The sequence below is a fragment of the Schistocerca gregaria genome, chromosome 10 (assembly GCF_023897955.1).
Source record: "Schistocerca gregaria isolate iqSchGreg1 chromosome 10, iqSchGreg1.2, whole genome shotgun sequence".
NCBI classification, from domain to species: Eukaryota; Metazoa; Arthropoda; class Insecta; order Orthoptera; family Acrididae; genus Schistocerca; species Schistocerca gregaria.
In genome coordinates, this window is record NC_064929.1 from 66,704,496 (window position 1) to 66,723,524 (window position 19,029).

Sequence of the window (19,029 nt, forward strand, 5' to 3'; positions counted from 1 at the left end):
TGCGTCTGCAATGATCGAGACTCTCGGATATTTAGAGAGGTGCTCGCGATGGGTTCCATGAATGCTCACAGCGGACTACAAGATTCAAACAAAGGCCATTTCATCTGAATTGTTGGAGCGTTTCGAGAACGACGGAGAGGCCCTTCTGTCACGGATCGTTATGGGGGACGGAAGCTGGGCTCACCACTTTGCGCCGGAAACAAGAAGGCGGTTGACGAAGTGGAATCATCCTCATTCACCACAAAAGAAAAAAATCAAGACAACCCTCTATGCCGGAAAAGTTGTGGTGACAGTCTTCTGGGATTGTGATGCCGTCATTTTTGTGAATGTGTTGTCAACAGAGTCAACCATCAATTCAAAGGTATACGAGAATAAAGAACCGTTCCCGACACGTTCGATCGGACAAGAACCCAGCAGTAATCTTGCTCCAACACGATAACGCACGCCCACACACACGTCTGAGAACCCGGGAGTACACCGGCTAATGGGGTTGGACATCACTGCCTCATCCATCCTGCAGTCCAGACTTCGCACCCTCGTACTTCCATCTCTTTCGGCTGCTTAAAAATTCTCGACAGGAAACACACTATGAAGGTGACGAGAGTGTCAGTCATGAAGTGAAAACATGGCTACGCCTACAGGACAAGAGCTTTTACCAGCAGTTGAGTGGATTCGTGATTTCCTGTCAGAGAGGTCACAGTTCGTGGTGATAGACGGTAAATCACCGAGTTCCGCATGGAACTGTCATAGGCCCTATGCTGTTCCTGATTTATATAAATGATCTAGGTGATAAACTGAGTAGCCGCCTTAAACTGTTTGCAGATGAAGCTGTAATTTACCGTCTAGTAAAATCATCAGACGATCAATTCCAATTACAAAATGATCTAGAGAGAATTTCTGTATGGCGCGAAAAGTGGCATCTGGCACTAAACAAAGAAAGGCGCGAGGTCTTCCACATGGGTACTACAAGAAATCCGATAAATTTTGGGTATCCGATAAATCGCACGAATCTAAGGGCTGTCAATTCGACCAAATACCTAGGAATTACAATTACGAGCACCTTAAATTGGAAAGACCACATAGATAATACTGTGGGGAAGGCGAAACAAAGACTGCGCTTTGTTGGCAGAACACTTAGAAGATGCGACAAACCCACTAAAGAGACAGCCTACATTAGACTTGTCCGTCCTCCGCTGGAATATTGCTGCTCGGTATGCGATCCTTACCAGGTAGGATTGGCGGAGAACATAGAAAAATTGCAAAGAAGGGCAGCTCGTTTCGTGTTAGCGCGCAATAGGAGTGAGAGTGTCACTGATATGATACGCGAGTTGGTGTGGCAGTCACTTAAACAAAGGCGGTTTTCTTTGCGGCGAGATCTATTTATGAAATTTCATCCACCAACTCTCTTCCGAATGCGAAAATATTTTGTTGACACCACCTACGTAAGGAGAAATGATCGTCATAATAAAATAAGAGAAACCAGAGTTCGAACGGAAAGATTTAGGTGTTCCTTTTTACCACGCGCCATTCGAGAGTGGAATGGTAGAGAAGTAGTATAAAAATGGTTCGATGAACCATCTGCCAGGCACCTAAGTGTGAACTGCTGAGTAACCATGTAGATGTAGATAATACATGCTCTCCCACAACGTTGGCGTACGGCCATAGAACGCGATGGAGACTACGTAGAAAAATAGGACATGGACTAGACATGTAGATGTATATTATCACCAAATTCTGACTCTTAACAATAAATATGTTCGGAGAAAAAAATGTGGAGCATTAGATACAGTGCGAGTATGTAGTAGCGAGCAATTTCTATAAATGGCATTTGAAATCACAACTCGACTACTGGCTGTATGGTTGTCGGTCAGCGTTAAAAGTGCGTCTGCAATGTTCGAGACTCTCGGACGTTCAAAGAGATGCTCATGACGGGTTCCACGAATGCTCCCCAGCAATTTGCGAAAGGTTTGCACTTCTGTCACGTTCAATGATTCTCTACAGTCATCGTGTGTCCCGTCCTTGCAGAATCTTTTTCCTGCCACAGTGATGACGGAGCTTTTATGTTTTATCGCATTCCGGATATTCACGATGCACTAGTGAAATGATCATACGGGACAATCCCCACTCCATCGCTACTTCGGAGACGCTATGTCCCATCGCTCGTGCGCCGACTATAACACCACGTTCAGACTCACTCATATCTTGATAATCTACCATTGTAAACTACTGACCATTACAATTGCTACACCACGAAGATGACGTGCTACAGACGCGAAAGTTAACCTACAGGAAGAAGATGCTGTTACGTGCAAATGATTAGCTTTTCAGAGCATTCACACAAGGTTGGCGCCGGTGGCGACACCTACAATGTGCTGACATGAGGAAAGTTTCCAACCAATTTCTCATACGCAAACAGCAGTTGCCCGGCATTCCCTGGTGAAACGTTGTTGTGATGCCTCGTGTAAGGACGAGAAATGCGTACCATCACGTTTCCGACTTTGATAAAGGTCGGATTGTAGTCTATCGCGATTGCGGTTTATCGTATCGCGACATTGCTGCTCGCGTTGGTCGAGATCCAATGACTGTTACCAGAATATGGAATCGGTGGGTCAGCAGGGTAATACGGAACGCCGTGCTGGATCCCAACGGCCTCGTATCACTACCAGTAGAGATGACAGGCATCTTATCCGCACGGCTGTAACGGATCGTGCAGCCACGTCTCGATCCCTAAGTCGACAGATGGGGACGTTTGCAAGACAACAACCATCTGCACGAACAGCTCGACGACGTTTGCAGCAGCATGGACTATCAGCTCGGAGACCACGGCTGCGGTTACCCTTGACGCTGCATCACAGACAGGAGGGCCTGCGATGGTGTACTCGACGACGAACCTGGGTGCACGAATGGCAAAACGCCATGTTTTCGGATGAATCCAGGTTCTGTTTACAGCATCACGATGGTCGCATCGCGGTGAACGCACATTGGAACGTGTATTCGTCATCGCCATACTGGCGTATCACCAGGCGTGATGGTATGGGGTGCCATTGGTTACACGTCTCGGTTACCTCTTGTTCGCGTTGACGGCACTTTGAACTGTGGAAGTTACATTTCAGAAATGTTACGACCCGTGGTGCTACCCTTCATTTGATCCCTACGAAACCCTACATTTCAGCAGGATAATGCACGACCGCATGTTGCAGGTCCTGTACGGGCCTTTGTGGATACAGCACATTCTCCAGCACATTCTCACCAATTGAAAACGTGTGGTCAATGGTGGCCGAGCAACTGGCTCGTCACAATACGGCAGTCACTACGCTTGATGAACTGTGGTATCGTGTTGAAGCTGCATGGGCAGCTGTACCTGTACACGCCATCCAAGCTCTGTTTGACTCAATGCCCAGGCATATCGAGGACGTTATTACGTTGAGACGTGGTTGTTCCGGGTACTAATTTCTCAGGATCTATGCACCCAAATTGCTTGAAAATGTAATCATATGTGAGTTCTAGTATAATATATTTGTGCAATGTGTACCCGTTTATCATCTGCATTTATCCTTGCTGTAGCACTTTTAATGGCCAGCAGTGTAGCAGCTGTAACCGATCAGACAAGAAACCCCCTGGAGTGCGAGGTCGCAAAACGCCAACGATGTTTGCGGCATTCGACGCCCTGCATGCTGTCCACCACGCAACCACGATACTGGATAGTAATGACAACAGGGAGCGGCAGAGGAGTTATCCAATGGTGAGCACAGCGTGAGGCTACGCTCGTAGTTTGTTTAGTCGACGAGTAACTCTCAACAGCCCTTCATCGTCATTGACACCCAAGTCGCCGAAGTTGCCTCAACTCAAAAGACTTGCAATACGGCGGCCGAACTCCGAAGGGGGTATCCCGGCCAATAAATGCCATACCATCATTTCATTTCAGTTCCTTTGGCTGTTGATACAACGGCAACGATAAACAAAGCAAACATTGCATTACATCGACAAAAACATGTAACACCAATATTGATTGTAAGTAGGTTATACTATGTAACTATGAGTATGTGACTATGAAGTGTTTGTTCTTTACTAGTTAAAGTCATTGATTTGTGAGAGGAAATTTAATGTTTGTTATGTATGTATTGTAAAAACTAAAGGTTGTTTGAAATTAATAAAATTTTATAATATATGCCTATTCACGAGGGAAAATTTATGTATTGGAAGCTGGTTCATGCTTTGGGAATTTGTATTGTAAAGTTGTAAATCTGTGGGGAACCCCCTCCGCTACGGAAGTGACTTCGCGCGGTAAAAGGTAATTTTGGCAGCCTATTTGGGCGGCTACTTGTGGGAACGCCACGCAGTCAGTGTCTAGCAGTTGTACGGTAAGCATTGATGATGCTAAGTGAGGCATTTGGAAGCCGTTTCATATGGAAATTTGTCTCCGATCTGGTTTCGGCTGTTGCATCGTGCTCTTGGTATTATGGAATGACTCTAAAATGAGAAAAATAAGTCGCCAAGAAGAAATTGTAAAGACAATTCAATATCAAGAGTGTGAGACCAGTTAGCCGCTATTGCGCCACTGCTCCGCCAACTTCAGCAACAGCGATATCTGTTATAGCACGGACCAGTGTATTTGTGTGTTTTTCAAAAATAATTCAAGTGCTATAAACCTGTGTTTGAACCTTTAAGTTATCCCAATCATGAACCGACGCAGGGTCCCATCCTAAACGGGCAGAAACCGAGTATCCTATTTCTAAATAAATAGTGGCTTGTTCCCGTATTAAATGTGCTGAAGATCAGTGCCAGAGAATGTAAATGTTTCTTAGGTGATGAAGGTGATGAAAAAGGCACATAAATTGAACTTATATGAAATTTGATTTAGCAATGATTGTTAACATGAACTATTTTCGGCCGGCCGCGGTGGTCTCGCGGTTCTAGGCGCGCAGTCCGGAACCGTGCGACTGCTACGGTCGCAGGTTCGAATCCTGCCTCGCGCATGGATGTGTGTGATGTCCTTAGGTTAGTTAGGTTTGAGTAGTTCTAAGTTCTAGGGGACTAATGACCACAGCAGTTGAGTCCCATAGTGCTCAGAGCCATTTGAACTATTTTCTGAGGTTAATTGAACTTTGTGTTTGAGTAATTTGCTTTAAAGGACGGAAATATAAACTGTTAGGAATCAATATTAGTGAATTCCATTGTGGTTCTGGAATAATCACAGAGTTTGCCTGGAGAAACTGTAACAGTTTATGGGTCCTCACCACATTCTTCTCTTGTAACAAAGATAATTGGGATTTTGGTTGCTAATAAAAGAATTCTGTGACATTGCTATAAATGAGAGTATAAAAATTGTTTATATACTATTATTCAATTTCATTTGTGGTATTTATATGTTATTTATGTCAGAACTCTTTTCATGCCCAACTTTAGTCCAGTGTGTCGGTAACAACATATCAGTGCCGAGTTGATTAATGATTTCGATAGTAATTATTATTATCATGAGTGGAGTACTATTCAGCTTCCTACGATTTCTGATTTGTGTAAACGGTAACTACTGCTACCCATAACTTAGTTCGCACTATAGTCGTGTGTATCCAGTGCATTATTCAAAGGGAGTATTAATGAAAGTCACTTTACCTACTCATATTCAATTTCCTTGAACATAATGTTTCAAATTATTACGCCTTCATAGGCTGGCAAGCGTTTGTTATTTCATTTGTATGCACTTCACTACTTTCACTATGCCCAAAAGTAAAGCCTGATAAGTTTTCTATTAATTGCCGTATATACGAAATTACTGTTTGATACCGTCTGTCCATTTGGTAAACACACCGTCAAACAAAATTCCTCCCAGAGGGTAAGACTAGTTTGCGAGAGCGTTATACTTGGTGCAAACTTGCACAGTAGTATTATTAACAGCTCCCTGAGTTGATATGTCGCCAAAAACGAAACCAAGGATTTTCGCAGAGCGAGAGAGACGTGGGTGTTGAAAAATTAGCGTTTATGCATGCTGAGTCAGTGGAATATGTGGTGTCGTGTACTCTCGACTGTCAGGGCAATGCAGATGTTGAGTAAAATGATGACTGAACGTGCTTAACTAGTAAAAGTGATATTGAAACAAGTATAGTTCATCATCCTTGTCGGAGCGGGAGCCATAAATCCGTCTCCAGTGAAATGTAGTAAAGGACCGCCGTTGTACAAGGAGCGGGTACTGAACGTAATCATGTACATGGAAGATCTTCCTGCAGCATAGTAAAAAGAACTATAATCATATTTCGAATAAGTCCGCAGCAATATGACCATGTAGTGCATTAAAAAAAACTGCAGATATTTAAGGGAGTAAAGGTCCACTGTGCGTTTCGAGGATGCTCGATACGTGGCCGAGCGGTTCTAGGCGCTACAGTCGCAGGTTCGAGTCCTGCCTCGGGTATGGGTGTGTGTGCTGTCCTTCGGTTAGTTGGGTTTGATTGCTACTAAGTTCTAGAGCACTGATGACCTCAGATCTTAAGTCCATAGTGCTCAGAGCCATTTTTGATGCTCGGTACAATTTACAGGATATGGATGATAACGACGGAACTACGTTATGCACATCAAATTGTGTGAAATAGATTATAGCGATGTCAAGGCAAGCACTGGGTGGCTGCGTAACTACAAACAGTGCAACAGAATTGGAAGACGTAAGATAACGAACTCGAAACAAAGCGTCAATTTGACGTTGCACAGCAAACTGCGGAATCGGCCCGAAAATTTGTAGAGGAGATAAAGAAACTTATCTCATCTTTCAGCAAGGAATTCGTTTTCAGCTCCAACCACTCGGGATTTGAGGAGGAAATGCATATGAAAAGAACCCTGGAAATCTGGCGCTGCAGTCGTAGTTTGTAATTATGTAATAGGCGTATTTAAACTGTTTTAGCATGTAATTATCTGAACTGTTTCTTATTTAAATTGTTTTGTTAATTAAATTACATTGTGTATTATTGAGAAAGAGCGGGAAACCGCGCATAGATACATTTTGAGAAAGAGCGGGAAACAGCGCGCAGTAATACATCTGTAATGGTAGCAGGGATTGTCTGCACCAAAAACCATTGTTGGCGGCGAGACCGCACTTTTGTAGCATTGAGCGTTGGAAGCGAGCAGTTGCGAGTAAGATGTGAGACGAGGCAGTCGTAGCTAGCGAGACATGAGAGGAGGTCGCTGTAAGCGAGGTATGAATTAACACTTTGAAAGAAGCGGTGTGCTCGCCAGCCACTCGCTATATGTAGCGCAATGCTAGTTTTTAAGAATTTTTGTAAAGAACTATGCCCCTTGTAATTGTTTGTCAAGATCGTTCTCAGAATATAGTTATGTAATTTTGATGGAAAATTAGGTATGTAGCGCAACGCTACCTTTTTAAGAATTTTTGTAAAGAACTATACCCCTTGTAATTGTTTGTCAAGATCGTTCTCAGAATATAGTTAGCTTCTACCAGATTAAATGCATTAAGAATTTTCTATCCCAAAATCATTCACGTAAATGCTTTACGGAATTTATTGTTATCTTAAAAGAAAAGTCTAAACTGAGCTTCAGCTTTTATCAAATCTAAATTAACTTCAACTTAAAGAATTCCAGTCACAAAGTATTATGAAACTCCACCAGCAGCTTATAATTATGTTAAAGAGAAGTAAGTATATTCATTCCACAGTTTGCTGTAGCAGTCAGATGGCGATCCAGTATAAATAATTAAAGGTAAGAATCAGTCTTAATAATTTCAGGTAACGACTGAGGGCCACGGCGACAACACATTTTATGTTTCGTCGTAATAATCAGCAGGTAGTCTTGACAGAGCAGCAGTTAAAAGATTTTAAGGGACGCAGCGTTCAGTCAGCAAGCAAACGTTCATACAATATTAGACGGGAAGGTTTCACTTGGCGATATCCATTCAGTACGACATTTTAGTGAATCTACTGTGGATATGAATATACTGACTTTGATAATAGTGTGAATAAGTTACTGTTAAGTGGCGCAACGCATATACTAAAGTGTATAACTTTTATTCACAGGTCATCGGCAATTCTGTTTGCTTTATTGATTCGGCGTTGAAAAGTGTTTGTTCAGTGTTGAATCCGCTTTGAACAGTGATATATTTTGTTGCGTGTGATGATTATAGACAATGTCCCGCAGAATAATTACTCGTTCTCAAACTGATAAAACTTTTTGTTGCGTGTGATGATTATAGACAATGTCCCGCAGAATAATTACTCGTTCTCAAACTGATAAAACTGTACAAAATACTGACGAGAGATTCTTTTCTGGAATAGGCAGTAATAATACGTGTGAAAACCCTGATTCTGAAACGTTAGGTGAACAGACATTTAATAACTGTAACAATATGGAAGCGTTTAACGAACAAGTAACTTCAGAAATGCCCACAGACAATGAAACGGTAGTGCAAAATAATTTGGCATTAAATGCAACAGACGGTACACAGTCACAAATTCCGCATAGTAGACATAACAGTTTCAGTAACGAAACCACTACAATGCAGTCAGACAGAGAGACTCCATTAAGCACTGATTTAGATTCAAACGGTACACAGCTACACAACCTGCGTAGCAGATCCAACAGTTCTCATGACCAAAATTCCGAAATTACGGAAAACGTGACGCAGTCACAATCATCTGAGGATGTTCAAATGAACACAGATCTACAGCCTTTAACAACGAATACAAATACACACAGAAGTCAATCCGAAACGGATCCAATAATGGCATTTTTGCTACAAATGAGACAAGACATGAATCAAAACTTTAACAGAGGGTCACAAGAATTAGAAAAAAGGTCACAAGATCTAAAAAACGAAATTAAGGCAGAACACGTACACACAGATCAGAAATTAGACAACATGTACCAAAATCTAAAACACGAAATCAAAGTAGAAATTCAAACAGTCGCTGAAAAATGTTCACAATCAACACAAGAATTACGCGACAAAATTCAAGAAATATCCGATAACCAAGCAACATTTGCAGTTAGTATACGGGAAACAATGACAGAAAACTTTGCTAAACAAAACGCTCAGATTGATGAACGTTTTAACAATCACACAGAAAACTGTTTGATACGTCACCGTAAACTGGTGCGATCGCAGGATAAAGAACGAAAAGAATTACTACAAACAATCACTAAACAGCGTCAGGACGACAAAAAGAAAGTGTTTGCCCAGGGCAAAACATATGTAGACAATCACATACAGTCGATCTCGGAAGAAATCGAAACGGTCAAAGAAACAAATAATCAAATACAAGACAGGCTTACAGAAATCCAAACACAGACAATCGATGTGAAAACTTCTACAGACACTGAAATCCAGAATGTTAGGGAGCACTTCCACCATCATGGCCAGTACAACATAAGTTAGAATTTATTGTCAGTTTTCTTGAAGGAGAACCAGCACGACGAATGCGACCAATTGCTAGACAATGTTTTTCCGTAGAAGCATTTGAGGAAGCATTTTTATCAGCATATTGGTCTGACACTACACAAAACAGCATCAAAGATCGGCTACTTAGTTTGCCAAACTTTGAAAATTCTACCTTTCCAACAATCACACAATTTTTCGAGTACATGGTGGAACAGAACCAGTACCTCAACGAGCCATACAGTCAATCGGCATTAATACAGCTTTGCATTTCAAAACTGCCCAGAGCTTTGAAAGTGTCATTACTGACAGGGCAACAAAAGGACAATGTATCCGCTTTTAGAGACATCTTACAACTATTAGAAGCACACCAGGCAGACTACGCATTTGTTAACAAAAATTTTTCACGACAGAACGGAAAACAAACAAACTCAGCTACTTTTGAACAAACACGATTTGGTAATAACAATCCGAGTAAACGCTTTCGCAGCGAAAATGACAACGAAAACAGGAGTAATGAAAAACATTATACTGACACGGTAAATTTATATTCAGGACAGCAACAGAATCCGAGACTTAACACGCAACCGAATAGGTCAAATTTCCATATGAATCATCGCTCAGATAATGCGACCGGGGAAGGCCATTACGCGGGTCGACCGCAAAATAAACAAAAACAAACGTTTCTACGGGGTGCAGGTGGGCTGCCGTACAGTCACAGTTATAACGACAGGAGAAAAGAAAACGAACACAGACCGCCGAGGACGTTCCACAATGACAATTTTAACGGAAACTACAACAGGGCCCAACAGCTGCGTTACCGTATGAATGTACCAGACACCAGATTTCATCCACCAGACACTGCTAATAATCAAAACGGCAGAACTGTACAGTTGATAGAACACATACCAAACTCCCAAGCTGAAAATCACATATCGGAAGAATTATGACTAGAGAAAACCTGCAATGAATCTCTTAATGTCGATACTATGAAATCACACAGAGAAAACATAACGACCGAAAATGCCATTACATTTGACGACGTGAGAGACACATTGTTACAGGAAAAACCAATCCTACAGAAAACAATATATCACCCAATAATAGAGATAAATTTACAGTCGCACAATATTTTAGCGATAATTGATTCAGGTTCACCTATGTGCGTAATTAACGAAGACACATTTAACAGATGCAATAGCAATAATGATTACCCAGTATTTCCTTTAAATAGAACGAAGGTCAAGGGAGCTTTTGCAGGAAAAGGCATTGAAGTTAAAAGACAGACACAATTAACATTTGTTTTTGCAGGGGAAACGTTCCACAGTGATTGTTGGATAGTTCCGAATTTAACAACAGACATGATATTAGGAATAAATTTTCTTGTTCAGTACGATGCGAAGATTGACTTCAAATCGTCATACCTCACACTACAAAAGGAAAACAGGGAAGTGATCGTAAGATTTCAAAACACAGTATCCTCCGAAGAACAAAATATGCACAGGATCGAGACTATTACTGATTCTCAAGATAACGATTGTTATATCGCACTATACACGAACACACTTAATAATGACTTGGTAGAGGAACAGGAGTACAATATGTTCGAGACAATTACACGCAAGGTAGACAATAGTGTAGCAAAATGCGACGCAGAACGCACAGAACTTGAAAATATTCTGGTACAACACAAAGCAGTTTTTGCCAATGTTCCAGGAACAATGACAGGATTTATGTACGAATTTCAGGTGAAACCACACGAGACTTTCAAAGCAAAGCATTATCCAATCCCACACATACACACAGAAGCAGTTAAGAAAGAATTACGAGCAATGATCGATCAAGGAATAATAGAACCAGCAGCCAGCCAATATATAAATCCACTACACATTGTTGAAAAGAAGGATGGATCACTACGTTTAGTTTTAGATTCACGTCAAGTTAATAAAATAATCATTACAGAAACCGACCGACCACAGACGTTAGAAGAGTTACTGCAAAAATTTCATGGCACCTCCATTTATACTACACTCGACCTCAAATCAGGGTTTTGGCAAATCCAACTACACCCAAATTGCCGAAAATATACGGCATTCCTTTGCTTTGGGGAATGCTATCAATTTTGTAAACTTCCGTTTGGACTAACGATTTCGTCTGCCGCCTTTATACGAGGCATGAATACTATTCTACCACAAGATCTGAAAAACAAAATTACTACATATGTCGATGACATTTTAATTGCAGCAGAAAACTGGGAACAACACAATCATACTCTTCAACAATTACTGAATACATTCGAGCAGAATGGTATAACTATAAACTTGCGTAAATCTGAATTTGGTAAAGCGTCAATAAAATTTCTAGGGCACATTATCTCACAAACAGGTATCGCACCAGACCCTGACAGATTGCAAGCACTGAAAGACATCGACGTGCCAACAAACAAAAAGGAACTTCGGAGCTTTTTAGGTCTTATCAATTATTTTAGAAAATTTATCCACTACAAAGCATTAGACACGCCCTTGCTATACCAGCTTACAAGTAAAAACACACTTTGGTCATGGAATGAAGACGTTGAAGCTGAATTCGAGAACTTGAAAGAAGCATTATTAAAAGCACCTTTGTTATCACACCCTGACCCAACACAAAACTTTTCCGTTGCAACAGATAGTTCAACCACAGCACTACGAGTACATATTTGCCAAGAAATAAAGGAAGAAGATAAGACAGTCGTGAAACACATTGCTTTTGCAAGCAGGATACTTTCTCCAGCAGAGCGCAATTATTCTGTAACAGAATTAGAGACACTATGTGTAATTTACGCTTTTAAGCGATTCCGTCATTTTCTATATGGCCGACATACAACAATATATACCGATCACCGAGCAATCCAGTTTTTATTGTCAGCAAAACTTACGCACGATAGATTAAGCCGCTGGAAATTATACTTACAAGAGTTTGATTTTACCATTATACACATTCCAGGCACGCAGAATACTGTTGCCGACGCATTGTCGAGGTCCATTCACAATAAACGCATGGAGAAAGAAAATACCTTTTGCTACAACAACCATAGTATTATGTATATTAAACAAGTAGCTTTCGAAAACTTTATATCAGCAGCATTACAGGATATAGAGAGAGAACAGCAGAAAGATGAAACACTGAAAGAGATTGTAACGCTTTGGAAAGACAGAAGTAACGCTAAAGTCAGACTTCATTACACTGTACATCAAAATATACTCTTTATTCGATCATACCGAGACGGTAATAATTGGCTTTTATGCATTCCGGAAGGGATCGTAAATAAACTGATATGGTATACACATCTAAGTTATGGACACTACGGAGCGAGGAAATGCTTTCTGATTCTGCGACAAAATTGCCACTTTAATAACATGGAAAAACACATAAGAAAAGTAATAGCATCATGCAAGATATGTCAAAAAGCTAAATCATCAACAGTGTCACACATTCCACCATTGTATCCCATCATACCGGTTAAGTTAAGACACATGGCAGCAGTGGATCTTTTCGGTCCAATCCCCAGAACAAATAATGGTTATAGTTATATTTTTGTAGCTGTAGAACTAACATCCAAATTTGTAACATTTTCTCCACTAAGGAAAGCAACAGCAAGAACAGTATCAAGAGCGTTTGTAAGAGATTTTCTATCAGTAGTAGGACGTGTACAGAAGGTTATTTCGGATAACGGTCCGCAGTTTAGGTCAGATGTATGGAAGAAAATGTTAGAAAGTAAGAACATAACACCTATTTACATATCAAGATATCACAGTTCTTCCAACCCATCAGAAAGAATAATGAAAGAGATCGGGAAGTTATGCAGAATTTATTGTCATAAAAGACATACAACATGGGATAAATATATTTTACAGTTTCAAGAAGTGATAAATGCAATACCCAATGAATCTACGATGCTATCACCAACCGTAATACTGACAAATAAAGACCCACCGAACAAAATTACCGAACTGATTACTTTTCCTAAGACGCGTAGGCTTCGACATTGTGAAATAATAGACACAGCATTAGCAAACACTAAAAGAGCTGCAGATCGGCGGAAGAAACAACAGAAGCAGGTAAGTCGACTACAGAAGTACGAGATTGGCGACAAAGTACTGATTCGCACTCATTTTCTTTCCAACAAAGGTAAGCACGGATGCCGTAAATTCGAACTTCTGTATGCAGGCCCTTACAGAGTTCGTAATATTCCACACGCTAATGTAGTGCATGTGGAAACGCTACGTAAGAAGAAATCATTAGGGAATCATCATGTATCCAACGTGAAACATTTCTTGACTTAAATTTTTGCATTTCAGCTGACGAAAGGACGGCGTGACACGTAAGTATGCAACAATGGTAGTTTCAGCGCGCTTCAGTAACAAACAAAGCCGCGACACGCAGCGGGCCGCTAATATTTCACCGTACCTTAAAGAACACAGCAGTACTTAATGATGCTACGCCAGCCAAGACAAATAAAAACACGAGAAACATTTCCTAACTTAAAGAGAACATGCAGACAACGACACGACGTATGAATTTGTGCACTGAGAGCTCATAAATGAAAGAAATTTTTTTTATAACGTGACATAATTACTTAAGAAAATGTCGATTTTTGCAATAGCTAAACTGATAATATAGATCGTTCATTAATCAATTATTTTAGTGGTAACATTAACATGTACTCTTTATTCCAGAATGCAGCATTGTTGTCACACGTCATCAAAATGAAACGTAGTTTTAGTTAGAATAAGGATGTGAATCTTTAGGTCACGCAGATAGCTGACGCTAATTGTCATTACAGAAATTTTATAGGTCATGCCGGGAGCTGACGTGATTTTGCAGCAGTTAATATTATGATAAAGTGTTTTATAGGTCATGCCAGGAGCGGACGAGAAGTACCAGAAGATGTTTATTGAAGTCATGCCGTGCACTGACGATAATTAATACTGAATGTTTTATAATAAGTCATGCCGTGCGCTGACGTTAATTAATGCTGAATGTTTATAACAGGTTATGCAGAGAGTTGACACAGATGCAGAAGAAGAATGTGTATGTTATGTTAGTATATCAGAAATGTATAATGTTAAGAAATAATTTTGCTAGCATGTGACACATTGCAACACTTTGGATGGGGACCACACATTACAATGTCTAACCAGAATAATGTTTACCTTAATTTTCAGCTGCAAAAGAATACTTTAAATAATTTTATGACAGTAATTTTATTGTATATTATGACCTGACATTTGACGACTCATAACTGACGACTACACCCCTGAATGGAAGATAAAATTTTAGGACAGTAAGTCAAGAAATGCATTGTCAACAAAATTTATAATTAATGATGTAAGAAACTAAGATATGTAAATACAGAATAAGTAATAATGTACTTGTCTATAACAAATCTGTATACTATCAAATACTGAATAAGTAGGAACTTTTATGTCTTTTATATGTGGGAATAATTTTCTGGAAGAATTCTTAAATTAAAACTACATATTGTTACAAATTACGACACAACATATTTTGTCATAGGGAAAATTATTTGGTAGTCAAATTATGGTACCAACAATGTCCGTGAACCCATTGCCAAAACAATTTTACCCGTACCTTAATTCCTGTGCATCCCCATGGTTATTGAGCACAGAATCAGTGAATTGTGAAACACGTGACTTCAACCAATGATGTTCTCGACGAGGTGTTTGCATACCAAGATGCACACCACCAACCTTAATGGACCATTGGAGATGGAACTTAATCCTGATGTGGCTGCGGCAACTCAGGCTATTCGACGACGAACTTAGTGTTTGGGTACACTAAAACTATGGAGCAAGGCGATGATGGAACCACATGGCGAAACCTGGTGTTGTGCTATGTGAGGGAAAGGAACAGACTTTTGAGTGCATTCACAGACAGTTGCCAGTGCTTTGACCATGCTATCCAATTCCTTTTGTACATTCCTTAATTGTGGTACTAAGAGATGCCAATTTGAATTAAATGTTTCATAATGTAAACTTTCAATTGCTTCATATGATCTGTATATTGATTTTCACATTTACTCTTATTCTTGTTGTTAAATTTAAGGGAACCAAATTTTACTTGATGTACAATTCCTACTAAAACCCTTTCTATTTACATATTCTCTTTATTAGAGATAGACAAATCATTTCGTATGACAGCATTTGTGTATACACTTTGTTCAAACTATTTTCTATAATCAAATTTTATACTTATGTTGAGTCCATATGACTCAACAACGTAGTAAAATTTTAAGAAAGCCGAGTACTGGCATATGTAATTATGTAATAGGCGTATTTAAACTGTTTTAGCATGTAATTATCTGAACTGTTTCTTATTTAAATTGTTTTGTTAATTAAATTGCATTGTGTATTATTGAGAAAGAGCGGGAAACCGCGCATAGATACATTTTGAGAAAGAGCGGGAAACAGCGCGCAGTAATACATCTGTAATGGTAGCAGGGATTGTCTGCACCAAAAACCATTGTTGGCGGCGAGACCGCACTTTTGTAGCATTGAGCGTTGGAAGCGAGCAGTTGCGAGTAAGATGTGAGACGAGGCAGTCGTAGCTAGCGAGACATGAGAGGAGGTCGCTGTAAGCGAGGTATGAATTAACACTTTGAAAGAAGCGGTGTGCCCGCCAGCCACTCGCTATATGTAGCGCAATGCTAGTTTTTAAGAATTTTTGTAAAGAACTATGCCCCTTGTAATTGTTTGTCAAGATCGTTCTCAGAATATAGTTATGTAATTTTGATGGAAAATTAGGTATGTAGCGCAACGCTACCTTTTTAAGAATTTTTGTAAAGAACTATACCCCTTGTAATTGTTTGTCAAGATCGTTCTCAGAATATAGTTAGCTTCTACCAGATTAAATGCATTAAGAATTTTCTATCCCAAAATCATTCACGTAAATGCTTTACGGAATTTATTGTTATCTTAAAAGAAAAGTCTAAACTGAGCTTCAGCTTTTATCAAATCTAAATTAACTTCAACTTAAAGAATTCCAGTCACAAAGTATTATGAAACTCCACCAGCAGCTTATAATTATGTTAAAGAGAAGTAAGTATATTCATTCCACAGTTTGCTGTAGCAGTCAGATGGCGATCCAGTATAAATAATTAAAGGTAAGAATCAGTCTTAATAATTTCAGGTAACGACTGAGGGCCACGGCGACAACACATTTTATGTTTCGTCGTAATAATCAGCAGGTAGTCTTGACAGAGCAGCAGTTAAAAGATTTTAAGAGACGCAGCGTTCAGTCAGCAAGCAAACGTTCATACAATATTAGACGGGAAGGTTTCAAGTTCTTGTAGCATAAAGTCAAACTTATTTTAAGAATAAATCATAGAGAGCATAAGGTAACCATAAATCCGAAATCCGAGCCGTCTGCTCCCCCGGTGGAACATTATATATATATATATATATATATATATATATATATATATATATATATATATATATATATATATATATTGCAGGATATAAGCTTCACTTGAAAATGGCATAAACGGCCGAAACCTGGGTCGTGATTAAATAAAGAACAATACAGTCAATTGGCGGCGTGTTCGTTTAAACATTATTGTATTACTGTTGTGGTTTCACCGCCAGACCCCACACTTGCTAGGTGGTAGCCTTTAAATCGGCCGCGGTCCGGTAGTATACGTCGGACCCGCGTGTCTCCACTATCAGTGATTGCAGACCGAGCGCCGCCACACGGCAGGTCTAGAGAGACTCCCCAGCACTCGCCCCAGTTGTACAGCCGACTTTGCTGGCGATGGTTCACTGACTTCTATGCTCTCATTTGCCGAGACGATAGTTAGCACAGCCTTCAGCTACGTTATTTGCTACGACCTAGCAAGGCGCCGTATTCAGTTACCATTGATATTGTGAATCATTAGAGGCACCAAGAGAATTCCATGACGATCAAGTAACATCCATGCCTTAACGCATTTGTATACAATTATGCTGACTATTAATCTGGATTGTAAATTGGCAGGAAAGTTATTTATACTCTGCCCGCTACGATTCTTTCTCGTTTACATGATATTACTAGGACAGAAGGGAATATTTACGTCAGCAAGCATGAGTGAGAAAACAGGCATAAGAGAAGTACAACTACGGTATGAGCACTGGTTTGGCCAATAGCTGGTCAAAATAACTAGCTTGATTCCTAGTCTGTGTATAAAACTCATATTCCTTTAGAGCAAACTATCCCTCCTGAAAAGTATGCAACATTGCATATCGTACCACCTGGGACGAGACGACAGATTCAGCCTCTAGACGCTTGTTTTATCCGTGCCTACGAAATATACTATCGCACTACGTGCAGCTACACCTTAAAGTTTCACAGTAAGCTCCACGACAGGTTGTTTTGCATTCTGTTGCATGGCTTCACGTTCCACCATGTCTCATCACCCTGTTACACCAATACGATTCTAAATGCGTGCTTAAGAGGGGATACCTAGCTGGGCATCCTGCACGGTTTGTAACTCCCAAGTAGTTAAATCTTCGGTGTTGATGGTGAGAACCGTGGCGCGCCATTTCCATTCGGTGCTGCAGGAAGATCTATGTACATGATTATGTTCAGTACCCACTCCTTGTACAACGACTGTCCTTTACTACATTTCACTGGAGACGGATTTATGTCTCCCAGCCCGACAAGGGTGATGATCTACATGGTTCGACGCCTGTTTCAATATCACTTTCACTAGTTTAGAAATTCATTTTCAGCTAATACGACACCACATGTAGTGTGACCTGATCCAGTACCTCAGGCCCAAGAACCGTGTCTAGAACCATGATAAATACTCTGGAGCTGACGTTAAGCCAAAAGTTAGAACCTTAAATTGATATGACCTACCTGCAGAAATAAAGGCAGTGGATGTATGTGAGTCACGGCTACCTGCCAATATGAACATCTAAGATCTATGGTGGATAAGAATGACATCCAATGGAACTTTTGTTGTATTCTTGTAATGGATCTGGCCTCGTCCTTATTGGGACAATAATTTTGTTAGTCGACCTAGCATCTGGGTCCAGGTGCACCGCTCCTCCTAGCTTCACAACAATAACAGTTGTAAGCTGATATGAAAGTTTCATCATTTGTATTTTTTATGGCTCCCCTTTCTATTTGGCGTTTGTGGTACTAGTTAATCTTTTATTTTCAGCAATTCTAGAATGTCGATAATCCCCATTTTGTGAAGTTCCCCATAGAAGGTTGGTCTCTGCACCTCCTAGACACTCATTTTCTGTCGCTGTTCTGATTAACATGGTGAGTCATTAGCAGCCAATATTTTCCCTGTCATAACTTTTAACAGAACACTGAGCCATACTAGGGACTTAACTAGTGACCTCACAAGAAGGGGTTCCTTGTAAGATCCCCACACTGCGAATGCAGAACTGTGTGGTATCTTGCTCTATTGGTGCCAGAGGCCAAATTGTGAAAAATTTGGGATGGAGCAGATTACTGCACGTTTCTCGCGCGAAAAAAATTAATAGTGAGCTGCATGTTTGGAACGAATGTAAGAATCTGCTATCCAGGTGGAAAGTGTTATATAAAAATAGATGGGAGAGATGTTGTTCTAAATTTAATAAAAACAAAGGTGGTGGTGATAA